General features: G+C 45.1%; 1 protein-coding gene across 1 annotated transcript in view; it reads left to right on the plus strand.

The window, feature by feature from the left end:
• The first annotated feature begins 4,146 nt into the window (after positions 1–4,146).
• Positions 4,147–20,594, plus strand: part of CAPN13 (calpain 13) — a 79,499-nt gene continuing 63,051 nt past the window's right edge. The window contains exon 1 of the mRNA XM_079109930.1: positions 4,147–4,176. The gene's annotated coding sequence lies outside the window, so the exon portion shown is untranslated. The remainder of the gene's footprint in view (positions 4,177–20,594) is intronic.

Genomic DNA, 20,594 nt, shown 5'->3' on the forward strand with positions numbered 1-20,594 from the left:
CACTTCTCTACTCTCTAGTGCTCCAATTTTCCACCCTAGGGAAGTGGCAACATTTTATAATGTAAAAATACAATAAAGGCAGGAGAAAGGCCTTTCTGCTTACGCCTGGAAAGGTAGGCTGGCACAGCCTTTTGGATTTTAGCAATAAAAATTTAAGCTCTTTCCAGTGTTCATAGCTCTTCATCTGGTAATTTCCCTTTTAGGAATTTATTATAAGAAATATATCATCACCTTTTGCAAAGATTCACATGCAGAGATGTGTAACTTTGGCAAGGCCAAAAGTTAAAAATCATCTGACTGTCCAAAAAATGCAGGATAGGTTCAACTTCCCAAAATCAGGTTTGGACGCTCACCGCACAGAAAAAACAATGCCTGAGAAATGAGTGTTGGGAGGAAAAAGGAGAAAGGAGAGGAGAAGAGAGACAGAGAAACAGGGCAATTCTGCCGAGAATAAGTTTAAGCTCAAAACACCTCCCTTCAGAGGCAATGGCACAGGAAGAGGGAGCCAGCAAGGACTTGGAGAAAAGAACTGGGCGAGGGACAACATAACAAGGTGGAGCAAGAGCCCAGTCCACTGGGCAAGGCAGATCAGGGTGTCCCAGTGGGACAGATGCTCTGTGGACACCCAGAAGACATCCCCAGGTTTCCCAGAAATATGGGGGCAGATTCCCAAGGCGGTGGGGTAGGGGCATCAACACTGGGTCAACCTCTCTCACTTGCAGCTGTGGGCTCCAGGGACTGAAGTGGCTAAGCTTTATTTTGCAGGGATGAGTTTAGAAAACCTAATTGTTAAGTAGCCACCCTTGGTTCCTTCTGTCCCTTGTCCCTGTATCCTTCCTGCTGCCTGACCTTCACATTATTCCACTTTTTTATCCAGGTATGGGAGGGAAACCCCAGCTTTTGTTGGGATCCCGTACCCCAGGGCACAAGAAGAAATTGCGGGGGAAGGGCTCTGTGCCTGACTTGGATGGTTCATATCCATCCAGGCCACCATCCAAGCTTAGCAAACGCAGGCTGGGTGAGTCCCAGGTCAGGCAGTGCGAGTCCCGGGTCTCGTCATCCTTTTCTGCAAAATCACCTCACTTTGTTGACTTTGCCATTTCCACTCCCGGAAGAATGTAACAACACATGAAATCTGTTAGTTGATCTGTTCAAGCACTCCCTATACCCATTCACCCTGACACACAGTGCCCTTTGTTATGGATATTTGATTTAATCCCCTAAATCAACACTGGGTCTGTTTTCTTATAAAGAAAAAGGGAATGAGGCTTATCAAAATTAACCAGACTGAGGACAATTTACACTGGGGCTGCCTGCAGGATCGTGTGGGGAGAAGGTAGCTTCTGGGAGCCAGTCATGCTGTTTCTTGACAGGGGTACTGTGGAAAACTCATTGAGCTGTACCTGGGCTTTGTATTTTCTCACCTCTCTCCTCCTGGCTGCTTCCCTGCATCCCACGCTCCTCAGGGTGGCCTCCAGTGACCCCTCCCCTGAGGTGGGATGTCCTTGCTTTGGAGTCTCATCAAACCTGCCACCCCTGCCCCCTTCACAGCACTGATCCCAGGCAAAACCATCTGGCTGTTTGGTGGGTTCTGGTTGGGTGCCTCTCATCAGATTCTTAAGCAGCAGTGCCCGCTGCACCCACAGGGTCTACAGCTGTGTGTCCTGAGCCCAGCACAATGCCTGATACAGAGGGTGGTGCAGGATGTTGTACAGGAATGATGGAGGAGCAGAGAGGAAGGCAGGCAGAACAGAGGACATGGAGAAGAGGAGGAGAAGGGGATGAAGAGGAGGGAAGAAGAGCTGCATCTCTGAAGATCTGGGTAACTGGAGTCATGGCTAGAGGCCGGGAAGGGGGCACACCCAGGAGTGGGTTTCCATGAGTGAATGAAGAGCGTCCCCAGACAGAAGTCTTTCCAAGGGAAGGTGGGTGGATTCAAGGACTATAGCCTAGGTTCCTCAGGTGAGGGTGGGGTCCCTGACTGACCCTCGCCTCTCTGATTTTCTTAAGGCTCAGAAGAGACTACAAGAAAAGCTGTTTCTCTGTGGTTTCTATAGGACACACAGCATGAGATGTCAGCAGGGTGGGTGCAGGGAGCAGTGGCACCAAGGACAGCCATCTCCTTATAGAGTAGGAGTGGGGTGTGGTGGCAACACTGGCAATGACAGCCTCTTACTGTAGCACTCAGGGACAGCCCAGCAGCCAAGCTTAGGTGGCCACAGCAGGATCTGTGCATTAGTTAGATACAGAGATTGGAGGCCTCTGGGTCTCAGTGACACAGCGGCCTCGCATGCAGGGAAAGAAACCAGCCTCAGAGGAAGGGGCGGCCATGGCAGGTGCCACTGGGGGCCAGAGGGCTGCATCTCAGAGCAGGATGTGAAGTGAAGGGCAGGCCTTCCGAGCAGAAAGTCCCACCAGGAATTTACTGTAGGTGTTACCTGGTTCATAGCCCCAGGCTGGAATTCTCTGGAAAACACAAATGATTGAGAGTTGGTTTCTAAAGAGCACAGAGAGATGGGGAGGAGAGCACCAAAGTGTCAACAAAACCAGAAAAGCAAACAGCCCGGTTGACTTTGAGAACAGGTCTTCCTCCCGGGGCTCACCTACGCCATCCTTACCGCACAATTTCACCCAGAGACTTGTCTCCTGGCACCAAACGCTCCCTCGAGAGACATTTCCCTTTGAACTCAATATTCCCAAAGACTATTCTAGGGACAAAGGCTCCTGCTCTTGCGGGGGGGGGGGGGGGGGGATATTTCATGAGATGAGAGAAGACAAAAATCATCATCAGTCAGCTGGAAAACACCCAATTATTTTCCTCTAGGCACCATCTCAATATAGGCTTGTGTGGGTGGGGTTTGCTAATACATTTTCTCACCTTTTTTCTGATATGATGGCTTCCAAATGTTTTCGATTGCATACCCTATTAGTAAAATTATTTTGAGCAGGTACCACAAATATAGGCATGCTTATTCACCCACCATATTTATATAATAGAGTGTGTATTGTATTTAGAGTGAAAGTTCTAGTAGAGTATGTCCCCAAGTGTCCCACTAAGCAAACGTGAGGCAGACAGGACAAGCATCATAAACCTCACTTCATAGATTAGTGAACTAAAATTCAGCAGAAAAAGGACTTTCCCGGGCCATAAAGCTAGAACTTGTGGAATGAGATTAAAAGCCACTTCTGCTCAAGCCAGTGAGCCCCGCTCACCCACTGTGCTGTCTCCCAGGGTCATGTCTCACAGGTACTCCGATTCTTCTTTCCATGTTTCAAACTCCATCTCTTTTCACCCATCCAGTTTGGAGAAGGATCAGTCTTAGTTTCTGGTGATTTCCACATTTTTTCCTGCTTTATTGATTTTATCAATATCTCTGATAATGACAGGTGAACTACTCCATCAGGGTTCTGGAATCAGGAAGTGTGGGCTCTTAATGCCTCATATATACTCCCCGACCCATCAACGGTGACGATGCAGAGAGCATCCAGGGTCTCTTTGGGCCCAGAGGCTAATGAATTCTGCAATTTATTTGCAGAAAGAAGATGCTCTCTCCAGTTGAAAGGAGGTGTGCCATGATCTTCCTTGAGTGACCACTTTTGAGGGAGGACATGGCAAATGTGCTTTCCTCACAAGAATGTGACCTGAAGACATCCTGGAGTCTTTTCCTAACACTTCCTCTCTGTTCCTAGGAGGACTTTGTAAAAACACCAATTTCCTGAAGCAGAATAATGATGAAGATAAAGAAATATCCAGAAATAATGGAACCCACAAGGAAGGCAGTCAAGAAATCAGTATCTAGAAACACCCAGAAGTGAGGAAGGTTCAACTGGGGATAGGACTGGGTGGAGGACATGGGAGATCTTGCTGTTAAAACCTATTATCTCTCTCTGTCTCTTTCTCCAGTGCCAGGGCCTTGACACAGAAGTCACTGTTTAACTAAGGTGGAACGGCAGCACCTGGCGTGCCCATATAAGGAAGAACCCTAGGGGAAGAAGCAAGCAGATTCCAGCACTGCCAGTTGACCTACAGTTTCTCTGAAGATCCAGCACTTTGCTCCGCAGTCCCCACACATAAAACTGCTACTGCTGAGGCTGTGGGACTGGGTCCCAGCTGGGTTTCCTGCAGGAATATTGCTGTGGCTGCTGCTCCATCAGACACACCTGGGTAGGACACAGGTAAGCTGTGAATGGTGGCCTCTGGGGCTCTGGACCAAGAAGAGTCTTCTAGACATTAGTGCGCATATGAATTTCCCAGAGAGCTGCTTCACAATGCACATTATTCTGAGTCCCCCACTCCCAGAGGTGTGATTCAGTAACTCTGAAAAATAGCTATCTCTGATGCAAGTGGTCCAAGAAGATGCTTTAAGAATGAGGGCAAAGGATGAGTTCATTTTCTAAGAGAAGCTTATAGAGCTTGTGCCCAGTTGCTGCAGAGAGAGGACCTTGCCGTCACTGAGCCATCTTTGCTTCTCCTCCAAGTCCAAGCCCTGATGAGTGCATCACTGACCATGAGAGAATCATGCCTCTCTGTTCACTGATGCATCTTTTCTGACACATGGAAGCACTTAACAAAAATTTGCTGAAAGGAGGAAGGGGGCCCTGGCCTTCTGTCTTCTAAAGATCTAGCCTAATAGTTCCATGAACAAAGTGGAGAAGTCTGGACTAATCACAAAAGACCGATCACTGCGGTTTCAGAGAATCCGATGATTCCCTTACCCCTACAGCTGTGTCAGTCACAGATGGGTCCCTGTGGCTGCTGGAGTTGGGTCTCTTTGAAATGTGATGCTGTTCCCAGGGAGCTAGTCCAGGTGTTTAGCTCGAGTTCAAATGCAGATTTTTTTCCATCTGTAGTCACACTGGTCACTGACTGCCCTGTTTGTCCTGGATCACAAGGAGAATTTTGTTCATCCCCAAGAGGCATTAAGTGTATCTTTGACCTGCACATTCTCTTGAACTGCCCCACCACAAGCTGCATTTTTTTAATTTTATTTTTTGGTGGTGCAGGGGTGCATGGTAGTTGTAAGGAGGTTTACTTATTCACACATTCACTGATGACAATATTATAATCTACCAATTTGTAGTAGGCATGAGTTATAAGTAGCATGAGCTCATTGTTCCCAAATTGTAGATGGACAAAGCTTCTGCTGTCAAGCCCATACCAGACACAACTTTAGTTCTGTCATACCTTGTTTTGTCCCATGAGCTGATTGTCTTCAATGACCCATTTGGAAGAACACCTTAGAAGAGGTACTACCAAGAAAGGCATTCACTAATGACCCACCTCCTGGGACTGTCAGGTATTGTGCCTGATACCACCCTACTTGTGAGCTGGGGTACTCTGGGTCCCAGTTTTCTCATCACTAAACTGTGGTAGCCACAGTATCCATTTCATACGATTGTAAAGGTTAGATGGGGTTGTATATGAGAAGTACATAGCTTATTCAAGAAATAGTAGTTATTACTATTGACATTTCTTTAGCTCAGGTTGTCTGTGAAACAAAGACTGAGGTGAAGCATCAGTGCTATGTGCTCACTTCACGGGGGTACAACACCTGGGCAGTGGGAATGAGGGAAGTGGGAAATAAGCAGATAATCATGGGAGGAAATAAGCAGAGAATCATGGGAAGAAATACCACACCACCCACCCAACCTTGCTTCACAAAGAGGCATGGCGGGTCACTCAGCAAAGCAGGCCATCTCTGGACTAGCTTTACAGAACACCAAGCCTTAGAATAGAGAGAAGGTAGAGAAGAGATATCATACTGGCTCCTTGTCTCCTCCCTCTTCTGGTTCAGAGGAGTTCACTTTCCTGTTCTCTTGGCTTGTATCATCTTATTCACTTGGCATCCTCTGGAAAACTCAGATCCTAGTTCTTGAGCTTGACCAGAAGTAACCAGCAGAGCCACGTCCTTGGCTGGGGTAGAAAAGGAAATTTAGAGTCCCAGAGACAGATAAGGCTAGAAGAACTTAAGATAGCCCTTGAGATGTGCTTGATGAAGATCAAATTACCATTGTTAATGTTTTCTGGACACTGTGCCAAGAACTAGTGGTTCTTGGGAACATCACTTTCTCATAAGAGGATTCTGAAGGGCCATCTGAAGTGGACTACTCTACTCCATTTCTCCTCAGTGTTTGGAAGTCAGATGGAGGACATTCTAATGCCACCAAACCATCTATCTGTGGAGCACGCCACAGATAGATGGTAAGGAAGCCCAAGGCCATGCGAAAGACCAGAGCAGAGTCAAGAGGGGTGTGTTGATCTTCTACCACCCTTGAGACAGTAGACCTTCCTTCTCTGTGGGTTCTGCATCTGCACATCCAACCAAATGCAGCTGAAAAGTATTGGGAAAAAAATTTTGTGCTAAACATGAATAGGCTTCTTTTCTTGTCATTATTTCCTAAACAATACAATATAATAACTGTTTGCACTGAATTTATATTGTTTGATATTATAAATAATCTAGAGAGATGATTTAAAGAATACAGAAAGGATGAGAATAGGTTATACACAAATACTGTGCTTGCGCAGTCCTTGAGCATCCTCAGATTTTGGTATCCACAGGGAATCTTGGAATTTCTCCATCATGGATACTGAGAAGATAGCACTGTGTCCTGAGGTAGTGGCTATCTCTAAATACTTGGGTTGGGAGAGAACCAGGGTTCTGGAGTTAACATCCTTATTCCACCAAATAAGCCCCAAGGACCTTGAAAACCAAGAGTAGCCAGGACCTTTGCTTTTCCTCTGAAAGAATGGTCCCTCGGGCAGCAGTCTGCCCTCTGATCATAGTAGGTCAGCCCTGCCATGCCCACCTGCCTCAGGCCTGACCAGGACCTCTCCCCACACACAGAGAACTGACCCACAGAAATATGGAGGGGCATCCTCTCCCTCAGAGCTGACCTCACCTACCTTCAGGAGACACACCAATGACCACATCTCAATCCAGTCAACTCTCAAGGGCCTGGGGTGGGAGAGGAGGTGAGGTCCTAAGCCACAGGAACATGTGCCCCAGATCTCTATTCGCACACAGACTTCTCCCCAACCCATGCCTTCACCAGTTAGCTGCCGGTCAGATGCAGGACAGTGTTAAGCTCCATCCGAAAGCTCCAGCTTCCTTTGAGGACTAAAGTTCAGAACCTTTCAGTTGCATCACCTGGGGGAGAAGTTCAGGGCAGAGACTTCCTGAATAAGCTGGTTTCTGGGACTCTGGTGGGCAGGCTGGCACATTCTGTCAACCTGGGCCATCTTGACCCAGCATTGCTCTCTCTCTCTGACCTATCTGTGAACTGTCTGTTCCCTCAGTAGGTTGCTTCCTCCAAATGGGCACAGGGCTTGCCCATGGCTCCTTGTCAGCCTCATCTGTACTGGAAAGTTGTCCAGGCAGTTGGAGGGCCCTGACAGTGGCTCCACCTCTTCTCAGGCAGAGACTCCCAGGCCTGTCCACCCTCATGGGCCTGTCCTTCCCTCACCTCCCTTTGACCTGACAAACTGGTTCCTAAGCCATTTCTGCTCCTCTCTTTCCTTCTTACCTGCCGCCCGTCCTGCAAATACTCTGGCCCCCATCCCCCACCTCGGAGTTCTGAGGGATGGGAACGAATGAAGGAAGGAACATGGGACCCCTCAGCGGCCTTGGCCTTCCCAGCAGCTTAGCTTTGCCTCTCTCGCACTCGCAAACACATAGACTTGTGTTCTACGTTTGTTTTCTTTCACACTGCTCTTTGGCATATTTAAGACAGAAAGCTTTTTTTTTTTTTTTAAGGAAGTATATGATAAAGTTTTTGATAAACTTCCCTCTGCTGGTTCCTGACCCAGAGGTGTGACTCCATCTGCTTGCATGGAAGCTTTTATTTTCCCACACCCACAAAATCTCAGAACATTGAGACCCTTGGTTCCATGCTCTGCACTAGCAGAAAAACAAAAACAAGATAAATCAAAGACACCTGAAGCCCAAGATTACCAATTCTCAGAAAAATCTGAGAAGGAGGTTGGCCTGGGCCTCCCTGAGGACCATTAAGGGGGTGTCCCTGAGCTCCTGGTTGGAAGAGAAAATGGCTTCCTTGGCCAAGGTCCCTGGCTGCTGAGGATGCTTGGTCTTTCTCCCCACCCCTGCTCCATGGCGGGAGGGCAATGGCGGAGCTAGAGCCAGGCTCCCAGTCTGGGCTCTGCCAGTCACCTCTGTGGCTGCCAACAGACCGAGATGCCCAGAATGGCCAGGCACAGGCTGGTGTGCCTGAGGTAACCAGGTCAGAGGTCCACCTGCCAGCTCAGCTGCCCTTTCCTCCCTGTTCTGCTGTAGTCAGGGCTTGGGGGTGGACGGGTGGGGTCTCCTGAGAGCTCCTCCCTGGGACACAGCAGGTGCAAGTCTGTTTTCCTGCTGTTCTTCAGTTTTCACATGGGATGGATGAGGCATGGTGACCGTGACCCAGGGATGCCCAGGCTGCACACAATCATACCTGCCTTGTTGTATCTTTGTCCTTCACGGCATCGTGGCCTCTCATGGGCTGCTCTCTTCCCACTGACTAGCGGTCCTCCCTTTCTGTCTTGGCTCCTGTCTGGGTCTCTGTCTTTATCTGCCTCATCTGTTTCCTTTCTTCATCTTACTTCAATCAAAGACTAAGAAGATTGGCCAAGAGGAAATCCCTTAAAAATAAATGGATTATCTAAATGTGTCCTCGACTTCCAAAAAGGCTTAAAAAGCGGGGAGGGAAAAAGACCCCTAACCCCAGCCCTCTCTGGTTCATGCCTTTTGGAAGAGAGCAGGTGGGGAGCCTGAGGAGCATCCGTCCAGGACAGCAGTTCTTAAGACCCAGCACTTGGGGTTGATAAATGGGCCCCAACATCCTAAGTCCCTATAATGGGTTCAGTAAATGGGAAGCACATTCCTTCATCCACATCCAGAAATCTAGGAAAATATCAAATATTACACAGTGTTTTTTTTTAAATTTATTTTTATTGTAAACAAATAGGATACATGTTGTTTCTGTTTGTACATGGAATAACAGCATACCATTTGCATATTCACACATTTACATAGAGTAATGATGTTTGATTCATTCCGTTATTTTTTTCCTTCCCCCCACCCCTCCCACCTCTCTTTTCCCTCCTTCCTCCATTCTTGCCCTCCTCCCACCCCCCATTACGTGTCATCATCTGCTTATCAGTGAGATCATTCGTCTTTTGGATTTTTGAGATTGGCTTATCTCACTTAACATGATATTCTCCAATTTCATCCATTTGCCTGCAAATGCCACAATTTTATTATTCTTTATAGCTGAGTAATATTCCATTGTGTGTGTGTGTGTGTGTGTGTATATATGTATGTGTATATATATATATATATATATATATACCATAGTTTCTTTATCCATTCATCAATTGAAGGGCATCCAGGTTGGTTCCACAGTCTGGCTATTGTGAATTGAGCAGCTATGAACATTGATGTGGCTGTATCTCTGTAGTATGCTGATTTTAAGTCCTTTGGGTGTAGGCCGAGGAGTGGGATAGCTGGGTCAAATGGTACACAGTGTTTTTGAGAGTCACATAATTGTAGAACCCAGGGAGAATGCTTTACCTCATTTGTAGAACACAGTTGACCATCTACTTGAGAACTTTCTAGACCTCTTTCTCAGTCAAATGACATATCAAAGATGTCTGGAGAGAAAAGAGAATCATTTCATACAAAGATGAGTCTCCTTTTTTCCTGTGGCCACACGATGAGCCTAAACTTAATGGAAAGGAATAAAACATTCTGTGGGTTCCTATTTTATCATCTGCCCAACAATATCATTCAGGGTTTATAAGAACCCATATTCTCAGCTCCAGAAACATAGAACATTATGGTGGAAAAGCACTTAGAAGAGTAAGTTCGACTTTCTTAGCGTTTCCAATGGGGGAAACTGGGCCAGAGGAGGGAGCTATAAGCCCAAGGCTCAGAGACTTCAGTGGCGCTGCTCAGAGCCTTTCTGCCAAGCAAGTGTTCTTTGCTACTCCACAGGGTCTCCTGGGAGGGACCCATCAGCTGAGATCTCTGAGCTCCCTTGGGCCCTGAGCCTGGGTCCACATGCAAAGCCAGCGGGGACAGAGGGGAAGTGGCTGATCCAGCGCTGGAGCCATGGGAGGTAGCTTCTGTGTTCTGCTCTCTCGTGCCAAGCTGTTGATCTCCTTGGCAGCCAGCCCTGAGGCCGAACCTAGTCACTGGCAGGCGGTGGATAGTTCTATTCTGAGCGCTCACTTCTCTGGCACCTGCTGCAGATCCGGGATGCTGTGTAGCATTCTAAATCTGAAGCCACGGGAACGGCTTCTTTCATGTCTCCCACTTTCATAGCCACTGGTGGATTAGAGATTATCTTGGAGGATGAAAAACACTTGCTTACCTGCACCCATTTCAGGCCTGATTGAGCCAGAGTAGGATGCACAGTGTCTTGCCCTGGTTGTGGACCAGATCTCCATAGGCCTGGAAGCTAGGGTGAGGCAGAGGTCTCCGACTATTGCTGCCCAAACTTCTCCTGATTGATGTCGAGCCTCAGTTTCCCCTTCCACATAGTGAGCCCTGCATGGTCTTCCTCTGAGACCTGCCTTTCTGGGAGCCACAACCCCCACCCATGGTTTTCAGCCACAGAGGCATCAAAAGGCTCTGTGAAGACTCAGAAGCATGGGGGTGCTGGGACAGCACCCTTCTGGGGGTTAAGTACCATATTCAAAATCCAGAATTAGCGTTCACCCTCACCTAGCACCGTCTCCCACAGGCAATCCTGGAATTGTATGTTCTCCCTGGAGGCAGATGTGCATATGCACAAAATCCTCTCTCCTTCTCACTCCTGCTTCTCTTTCTCTGCTTTCCCCATTTCCTTACCATTTCTCCCATTTTTCTTCTCCTTTTCTTCTCTCTCTCTTCCCTCTCTGCCTCTAGGTCTCACAATCTTCCTCTCTCTCTCTCTCTCTCTCTCTCTCTCTCTCTCTCTTTCTCTCCCCCTGCCTCCCTCTTCTAGCTTCTCCCTCACTCCTTCCCGCTCTCTCCCCAAAGCCCTGAGGTGTGTTGAGGTGGCACATAGCTGAAAGTGATTTGCACTGGGTTTTTTTCCGCCAGAGAGCAGTTAAGTGCCTTATTTTCTCCACTTGGGTGGCTAAATTATTCTCCATGTGTTAAACAGTGTAATTAAACACATACACACGAGAGTGCGCGGGCCCCTTCCCCCACCCTTCCTTGTTCCTTGTCAGCAGAGAGAGTGTCAGCCCCAGCCTTCAAGCTCTGTTAGTTTTAATTTGAGTTGTGGAATTAGTAATGGGTTTTGCTGGAACACTGTTGTGGGAAATAGATCGCTCCTCGTGCAGGGTTTGGGCTCCATTTCAAATGAGTATTTGTTAAGGGGAAAACCGTCCCTTGTCGTGTTCTGCTACATTACATCAGATTTATTTCCATTGTTCTGAAAAACACCAGCCAGGAGAGGGCTGAGCGCATCACTCCTGGGTAGACAACAATTGAACCGCTGCTTCCTGTTTCTTAGTTGATTGAAAAAGAAAATGCAAACAAAGTCACCCTTCATGGCCAGGAGATGCTAAGCAAGCCTTGCAGCACAGTGACCAGGCCAACCCCTGCACTGTCACTGTGAGGCCTGGGGGAGCTGCTGTCCTGGGCCCTGTCATTGGCAGAAGGTGAGTGGCTCATCGATGTGAAACCTGGATGCTGAAGAAAAGTACTAGAGAGAAAAACGCCCAGTGGGTCAAAGGGAACTGTCTGGTTCAAGGATGCTTCTGCACTGCCTCCTTACGAGCATCCGCCTCTGCTTGACTCGTTCCACTGAAGTGTCCCCACACCCTTGTTCTGTGGTAATTCGTGTCATTAGCAGCTCTTTTCTTGGTGTTGTCCAATAAGGCAGCCATGAGTTGCATGTAGATATTTACATTTAAATGTAAATGAAACAAAATGGAATAAAATTAAAATTCAGACCCTCAGTCGTACAAGCCATGTTTCAAGGGTCCAATAGCCACCGGCAGCTAGCAGCTACTGTGTTGCATAACATGGGTTTAGAACATCTTCCTTATTGCAGAAATTCTATTTTAAAGCTCTTTAATCACACCCCCTCCCCAAATATCTGAGGACGGGTTCCACCCTCTAAACCACATAGATTTTGTGTGCTTCCTTTGCTTTCAAATTCTTTCCACTGGGAATGTGGCTGACTTCAGGGGCATCCTGCCCATCATGGCAAGGCAGAGTGGGTCAGGGTGGGGGCTGTGGGATCCTGGTCCAGTTACAGGTGCTGAGCAATAGCACAGCGTACAGCCCAGCTGATGCCCACAGAGGTGACCACTCAGAGTGGCTACCAGGCAGATGGGTGAGGGTCCAGACACGTGGGAGGGACGTGACTCTGGGAACCAGGAGAGACCTGATGTTGGAAGTCCAGAGGAAGACTGGCCATTGCCTGGGGTGCCCACCATCTGGCATGGGGTCCCAGTCACTGGACTCAAGTTCAGTATCAAGGTAGTAGACCAGGCAGGATACCCGAGAAACTCCTGATGGGATGACGGTCACAGGATTTTCTATATGCCACACCAAGCCCTTCCCAAGAGTCTTCTCAATACCCACCTGGCACCATGACACTATAAGGCTGGTTTTGCTACCTTCACCTCCAACCCATTTTATAAATCAGGAAAGGAGGCTCAGAGGTACCAGCGCCCAGGGTTGTGAGGTCAGTAAGAGACAGCTGGATCAAACCAAAGTCCCCACCCGATTTCATTTACTTGTGACCACCACTTCATGCTGTATCTTTTGCTCTTTTCTTTTCTCTTTCTAAAAGGACAAGGCAGAGCCTAGCTTTTCCATCTTAACATTGGGACCAGAGAAGCCACCAGGGAGACAGGAGTGGGGAGACCTGTTGTGAATCCAGAGGTGGTTGAAACCCTGCTGTCTCAGTGGGACCCATCTGAAAGGCCAGGGAATGGGGCAGCAGGGACAAAATGCCGAATCCGTAGGACTCTTCTCAATCTGCATTTCTCCCAGCAAACTCTAGAACTCCAGCTCTTCTTCCCAGAAAGTGACTTCCAGGCTCCTGGTCTATTTGGCTGGAGTCTAGATGGCACGTTTGTGCCAATTAGATAGTCATCACCTGGTCCTAGTTGGTATAATGCCTGCCAGGAGAACTTCCTGCCAGTGGTGTGCTTGCCTCCCTGGCCAGGTGTCCCCATGCTACTTGAATATTCCTTTTTTGGATACAACTGAGAACACCCATGGAACTCTTGGAATGCAATCCCTAGAACTCCACCCGGAAGTTTCTGTGGCCCAAGAGCAGCTTTATATCTGGGACTGGAGCCTGGATCCCAGTTACAGCAGAGTCTTACTTCCCTCAAGGCTGTCAGACCCTGTCAAATCTCTCAGAGTTTTGCCTCATTATAAAGAGGAAGTCAAGTAAAGCAGGCAAAATATTTTTTTAAATGAAATGTAGCGAGACAGACCCTGCTCACTGTGTGCTTGCACAGTTGACTCTGAAATGTGAAGACAGGTTTGCAGTTGCGTTGGTTAAGTTTCATCTCCTGGGTTCTGAGGTCATTTAGGATTTTAGTTCTGTTCTCCGCTTGGTTAATGGGTCTTCCTTTTCTTCTATTATTAAGCATGATGAAAAAGTTGAAAAGGATTCTTTATTTTCATTTCAACGTTTTCTTTCAGGACGAAGATTTAAAAAAAAAAAAAAGTTTGAATAGGACAGAATGAAGGAAAGAGCTCTGTGACTATTATAGTACAATGATTCCAAGATAATCCAAAACCTTCCATCCATAATCTCTGCAGTAACTCGGATTCTATTTACTATGCTCTACTCTACCTTCCTGAGCTACACTGCATGGCCCTACCATAGGACATGATGTACTACTTCCCAGTCCAATCTGGGTTCACCATCTTATGTGTAAGAAGTAAGTGATTTTATCAAATGATTTTTGGGAAAATCAAGAAATTACACACGCACGCACGCACACACACACACACACACACACACACACTCTTTTCCTCCAGCATATGTACTAAGTACTCAAAATGCTCCCTTTGTAAGTTCATTTTAGATTTTTTTAATGACTATCAGACTTCTTAAAAATACAATCATGGAGCTATAAAAAGTTTTAAATCAGTATTTGGAAAGCAATTGTTTTAATCACAAATAAACTTTCTGTTATAAAAAGAATATCTCAACAAAATTTTCTTATGTTAAATTTCTATAATAATATTTGGCTCAATTTTAAAAAATTAAGCTTGTTAGCAAATGTTTATAATATCTCTGTATTTGCATAAAGTGAAGAATAACTGTGTGCCTTAAGAGACACTAAAAGATAAAGAAGATAAGCTGCAAACTGGGAGAAGATATTTGCAGCATATATAACCAACAAAAGATGAATATCCAGAGTAAATAAAGAATTCCTACAAATCAATAAGAAAAAGACAACCCAATAAACAAATGGGCATAAGATATGAATATTTATTTCTCCAGGGAGGGAACATGAATGGAGAAGAAACATATTGAAAGATGCTCAATCTTACCAGTAATCAGGGAAACAAATTAAGACCATAAGGAGTTGCCATTTACTCCCACTAGACAGATACAAATAAGAAGCTTGCCAATACCAAGAGTTACTGAGAATCTATAGCAACAGGAGCTCTTTGCAATGCTGGTGAGATTATAAATTGGTACAATCTTGGAAAATAATTTGCCATACTTAGGTTGGGTATATGCGTACCCTAAACCCAGAAATTCACCCTGGAATACAATATGGAGATATACTCAAGAATATTTCTGGCATAATTTTTTTACTAAAACAAAGAGGAGAAGAACACCAAATGTCCATCAAGAGGAGAGATCTAAGTAAATCAGGGAATGGTAACTTGTTATATATACAGCAATGAAAATGAAAAAACTACTTTTTAAATTTATTAGGTTAAAAAAAAGCAAGTTGCTGAAGACTAAGCTCGGTACAGTACTTGATTTTTAAACAATTCATTTAGGTGCAATTAGTGTATACAATCTACACAAATTTAAAGTATAAACTTCAGTAGGTTGGGTATGTGTGTTTCCATGTGAAATCATCACCACAAAATGATAAATATTTGCATCAACCAAAAAAGTTTTCTCATAACCCCTTTCAATCCATTCCTCCCTCCATCCCCATTTCTGAGCAACCTCTGAACTTCTTTCTGTCATAGTATATTAGTTCGCATTTCTACGATTTTATATAAATGAAATCACAATATACGTACTCCACTTTGGCTTCTTGCACTCGGAATAATGATTTTTGAGGCTGGTTCATGTTGTTGGATGTAGCAGTAAGTGTCTAAGACACTTCTGCCATTAAGAAGCCCTCATGGTCTTTGCATTAATCCAAATGATGTTTGCATACTCTGCACGTTAGATGCTGCTCTGCTGTTTGCCTCATGTCTGCTGGCATCCTTTACCTGTACCCCGAGGTCCTAATTAATATGCTCCAGTTCCCCCGTGGTCTGCATTCTTCCTGGAATACACAGCCAAGGCCTGGAGAGTCGATATGTCAGCCAGGGGTTAGTAGCTGCTGGGGCCTGAACTGTGTTTACCCAGAATTCATATGAAGCCCTGGCCCCCAGGGTGACCGTGTCTAGAGATAGGGTCCTTAGGAGATGAGTAAAGTTAAAAGAGGCTAAAAGAGGTTATAAGAATGAGGCCTAATCTGCTAAGACTGTGTGTCCTCTTGCCCCTGCCCCCACTTTTCCTTATCATGTGAGGACACAGAAGTGACATGCTGGCACACTGGTCTCAGATTTATAGCCTCTAGAAACAATTGTGAGAAAATAAATTCTGTTGGTGAAGGGTCTAGTATGCAGCCACAGCTGATTGTGTCAGTTCCCCACCCAGCAGGGGAATCAGGGAGGCCTGGAATCGGCCACTTCCGCAGACACTGAGGCCAGCAGAAGAGGCCTCGTGACCACACCGCACCTCCTGCCTGCTTCAGCCTGCTTCTGAAGCTCCATACATGAGCTCACAAATTTTCTCACAGAAAAACCTTTGTGTCAACTCTGCCATTTTCAAGCTCCTCCTGTACCATTTTTCTTGCCAATCCAAGAGATCCCCCTGAGAAAAGACAGACTTTAACTTTGGTGTCAGGTAGGCCTTTGGTCCCTTATTCCTTCTTTCTTAAATCAAGGCAGTGGAGTCTCTTCTTGCCTTGTATATATTACACAATGAGGCAAGTGAGGCAGGGGACCAAGAGCCCTCTCTAGGGTGGCAACAGGAAATTTGGTTGGTCTTTTCTGGGGCACAAAAAGTGAAATATTAAGTTCTGTAGACCCTTCCTGAGTGTACATGCAAAATGACAGATACAGATTCAGAGAAGATACAGATTCAGAGAAGTCATTTATGTAAGGAAATCACATGAAACCACGCTGGACACGGGAAATCACATAAGGGAATTTATTAAGCAAACAGTGTCTCCCTGCAGGGTAAGAGAGAAAATGAGAGGAAAAGAGAAAGGGAAAAAAAGGGCATGCGCTAGAGAGAGTGGAAAGCGAGGAGGATAGAGAAAAGCGAGGAGGACAGACAGAAGGAAGGGAAAAGATGGCGGGGAAGCTATGGTAAGCAGTTGAATTCCGCCAGGCTAACAGGGGACCAATATCAGAGAAGGATACCTGCAAGCTGACTGATGAACCAATAGCTAGCTAGGATGTTCACAGATTGACAAGTGGTTGGGAGGTGGGAAAAAATGACTGCACCTGATGGGCAGGAGAGCAGCTTTATACATTACATTCCCCCATTTCTTTTTTTATAAGAAAATCTTTTGCTCTCCAGTTCTTATTTGAAGCCTTCTCTCTCCTTCCTGCCTAAGTGGCTGGGGTTGGTTTTGCAGGTGAGATGTAAAAATCCATTCTCCTTCCAGACTTCCAAAGGCAGATGGTTTTCATGGACTTCATTTCCTTGGTTTGACTGATCCCCTATTTCTACACTAACTGCCTGTCCCCAATTCTGACTTCATTTACCCCTCTAATTCTAGGAACTCCTTCACTGCTGTAGGGAATGGGGGTGATGACCAATCTGGCTTCTTTGAGCTGGAAGGGGGCAGCATGGGGCAAGCAGTTTGGAGCTCCCTTTTTAGAAATTCAGTCAATTGAGTGGTTCATGGTAGAAGTCCAGTTGGGAAGAGCAGGTTGTAAAGGCATCTGGGGATGGGTGCTTCTATGAGAGAACAAAAAGACATGAGTACTGAAATGAGATTAATAAAATATAAATGTTGCAGAATATGGAACATGCCAATGAATATCATAAAGATGACAGAAGCCAATAATTCCTCATGAGGGGATGGAAGAACTGAGAAGTTGTTCCCATAACAAGGTCTAGCAAAGGCTAGAGAGGATAAGGCCTTATTTGGGAACTTTAACATTGTCCAGGTTATTAGGAATGTAAACACAACATTTAGTAGAGATCTCTATACTTCTGTTACTAGCAAACATAGATTAAGCCTACCTGTGTCTGTAGGCCTTAAACTGACTAAAACTTCTGACTCTGGCGGTTTCTCTTGATAGTTATCGGGCACATTTGCTTAAGAATCTCTTTTGTAGTTTAGTCTTTATTCTATTGGGCTAACACAAGTGTACATCTTAAGTTACATTTAAGTATTATTTCTTTTAAATCCCCAAGAATGGCTATATTTTGGTTTTAACTGTTTTGCTAGGTGTTTAAGATCAAGTTGGTCAAAGTGACCTGTTCCTGTCTGTTAAAGAGTCAGCTAAGTTTCCACAGGGGTTATTCATAGAGAACTTAAGAGCAGCTTCTTAGCTCCATTAGTGCCATTGGTTAGGCAGGGTCTCCTCGATGAGGTGGCTTCCCTTGAAAGCACCAGGGATGTCTCCCTTTTTCCTTGACCCTCCTCTGCAGCAGGTGTATTGAGTGGCTTTTCATTCTCTAGTGGCCTCATCAATCTCTTTGATTAGGAGGTTATGTGACCCACCCAGAGTTGCAAACCTCCTTAGAGAAGTCCTCTTGTTCCCCGGGTTCAGGCTGACTTTGAGGGCAAGATCCAAATATGGACTTTTCTTGACCTCTGTATTTAATCTCAATCTCTAAGTTTGATCTTAACCATCAAGCAAGTCAGTCTCACCAGTCCTAAAGTAAGAGTACTGGGCTTTAACTTCAATGTCTATGACTTTACAGTTATTTACCCCCTTTTATCTAATTGGGGTTTACATTATCTGTCCTACAGGTGATGGCTTACTATTCCAAGTTAATTTACGATGTTCGCTCTAGAAGCAGTACTTCTGCAAAATATTGATCAGGCAACAATTAGAGTTTACAAGGAAAATACAAAATGGAATCACCAACAGTAAAACATTCAGTTTGTGCAATACCTATCTTGAATTTTGACTGAGTTCCCATTTGAGATCACAGTAATCTTTACAACAAACATCAAACTTTTGAACACAACTTTAAATGAGTTAAAGTCAGGCTTACTTTGGAGCCATTGTAATGTGTAGCAGGGTTGTGAGGCAGAGCCTTATCTCAGGTAATGTGGGGCTTTTCAGTGAGGGGCAAAGGAGTATTAGAAAATAAAGGATTATAAACACAGATTTTGAAGATTAAGCTGAGATCAGATGGAGCTCTGTTGTCTGATGGAAATGCAGATCTAAAGTGTTATGTCAGCAATCTTTATATATGTGCAATGTTAGGTTCCAAAGTTACTGTAAGGTGGGCAGGAACCAGAGAAGGGAGCTGATGAAACACTGGTTATCTAGCAAAAGAATTCCTTCCTGCCCAGGAGCTGTGTGCCTGAGATCAATGTACTGCCACAGCAGTTAGGCATCTTGTGCCCCTGCACAGGAGCACTCCCAGGCTCCAGGCATACCACAGCCATGAGGTCATCAGAGACCCCAATTTCAGTCACTGTTGTCCCATTTTTGCTACTGCGCATTACACTCTTTCTTAAATGTCATTTTAAGAAGTTTACATATATTGACTCCTGAGTCTATATGAACACTAATTAACACAATTTTATATTATATCCTTTTGTGAGGCAAAGTGGTAAAATGCTTTCATGCTTAACCTTTAAACAAATCAGTCTCTCAATGACTTTAACAAATTTTACATATACCCTATTGATGACAGGTCCTATAATAGAACATTAAATGATAGGTTTACCATTACAGACAAGTTTAATTTGGAGAATAGCAGCTTGATAAATTTTCTGCTTTAAAGGCTTGTATACGTGGAAAATATCAACACATTTCTCTAACAAACACATTTGAGTAATCCCATACATGTCGACTCTAATTCACTCATCTTATTGTAGAAAAACCAAGATATCAGACAGTGTACCAACAGTATTTGCCGTCTCTCTCCTGTTGAAGAAAAGTCCTAGGAAAATTGATGTTAGACATTTTATAAACATCAACATTTTATTAGTTTGACCACCTAGAGACTTGTGAGTTAATTTTAAGGACATTTTACTTCTATTAGTTTATCCAACTTAAATTGAACCTCTTTAAATCATGTGAATTAAAAATATTTGGATTCATTTTTAAAATTTTAATTTTTATGTGTGCTTATATTTAACACAAAAGCAAAGGCCTTGTAATACTTATCTGCATTGCAATGTAACGGATGTTCAAAAATAACTCTAGAGTTGGATAAAAAGAACTGATCAAAAATCATTAACCTAAGTATGTAAGATCAAAATTGTGAGCTCAAAAATCTAGCATTTAAGAAAAACAAAAGTCCTAGAAGAAAAATGATAATGGTTATTAATTAAAGTATGAGAAAATGAGAAGGAAAGAAAAGGTGAAAGGGAGAAATGTATTCTGAGTTGTAGTTCAGGAGAAATTTTAAATGGACACTTTTTTCTTTGGGTTTGAGACTGGCCTTCCTCTATTTACATTTCAATGTAAGCCTTCACTGAGATCTGATTCTGAAAGGGGCTAAAATGTTCTAGCAGAAACTTGTTCTAGCTTAGGTCCTTTTAACTCTTTTTCCTGGTTAGTAATTAATTTAGGTTTGGATATTACATGGGGGAGCAGGGGAAGATGGAGAAGCAGGGTCTGGAGGAGCTTGGGCCTGCAGGAAGAGCTAAGAAGCAGGAAAGAAGAGACTTGAAGATAAGGAATCCCTTTTCATCTGCCGGCTCGCTCATGGAAGCTGTGTGCCATTACACAAATGGATTTTGATGGCTTTAAGTACCGGGAGTCGGTTGAAGGGTTCCCAGGGTGGAATCTGTCAGATTGGAGGATCCAGATTCCATGGTGGGACTGATACAGCTGAGTCTGTGGCCAGGGCATCCCAAGGCCAGAGTACTGGGCTGGAGATGAGGGGCAGCACATTGATTGTGTCATCACACAAACATCAACGTGGGGCCAGGCAAAAGCCGAGAAGGGTTTGAGGACCTGATATCAGGGTTTTCGAGTGCGAATGTGAGTACAAGATGAGCCTCAACCCTGAGAGAGATCTCCACCATAAAATCAGGAATCCACCTGACAGATTAGACCGACTATAGGGGCCTGCCGTAACTATAAAAGTTGTGGCTGGGGGTACCCCCACCCCTCAGCCGCCTCGAGGGTATAAATCAGCCTAGGGGAACCAGCCTAGAGGACTCACCAATTTGAATTCCA

This window comes from Sciurus vulgaris, assembly GCF_902686455.1.
Source record: "Sciurus vulgaris genome assembly, chromosome: 14".
NCBI lineage: Eukaryota > Metazoa > Chordata > Mammalia > Rodentia > Sciuridae > Sciurus > Sciurus vulgaris.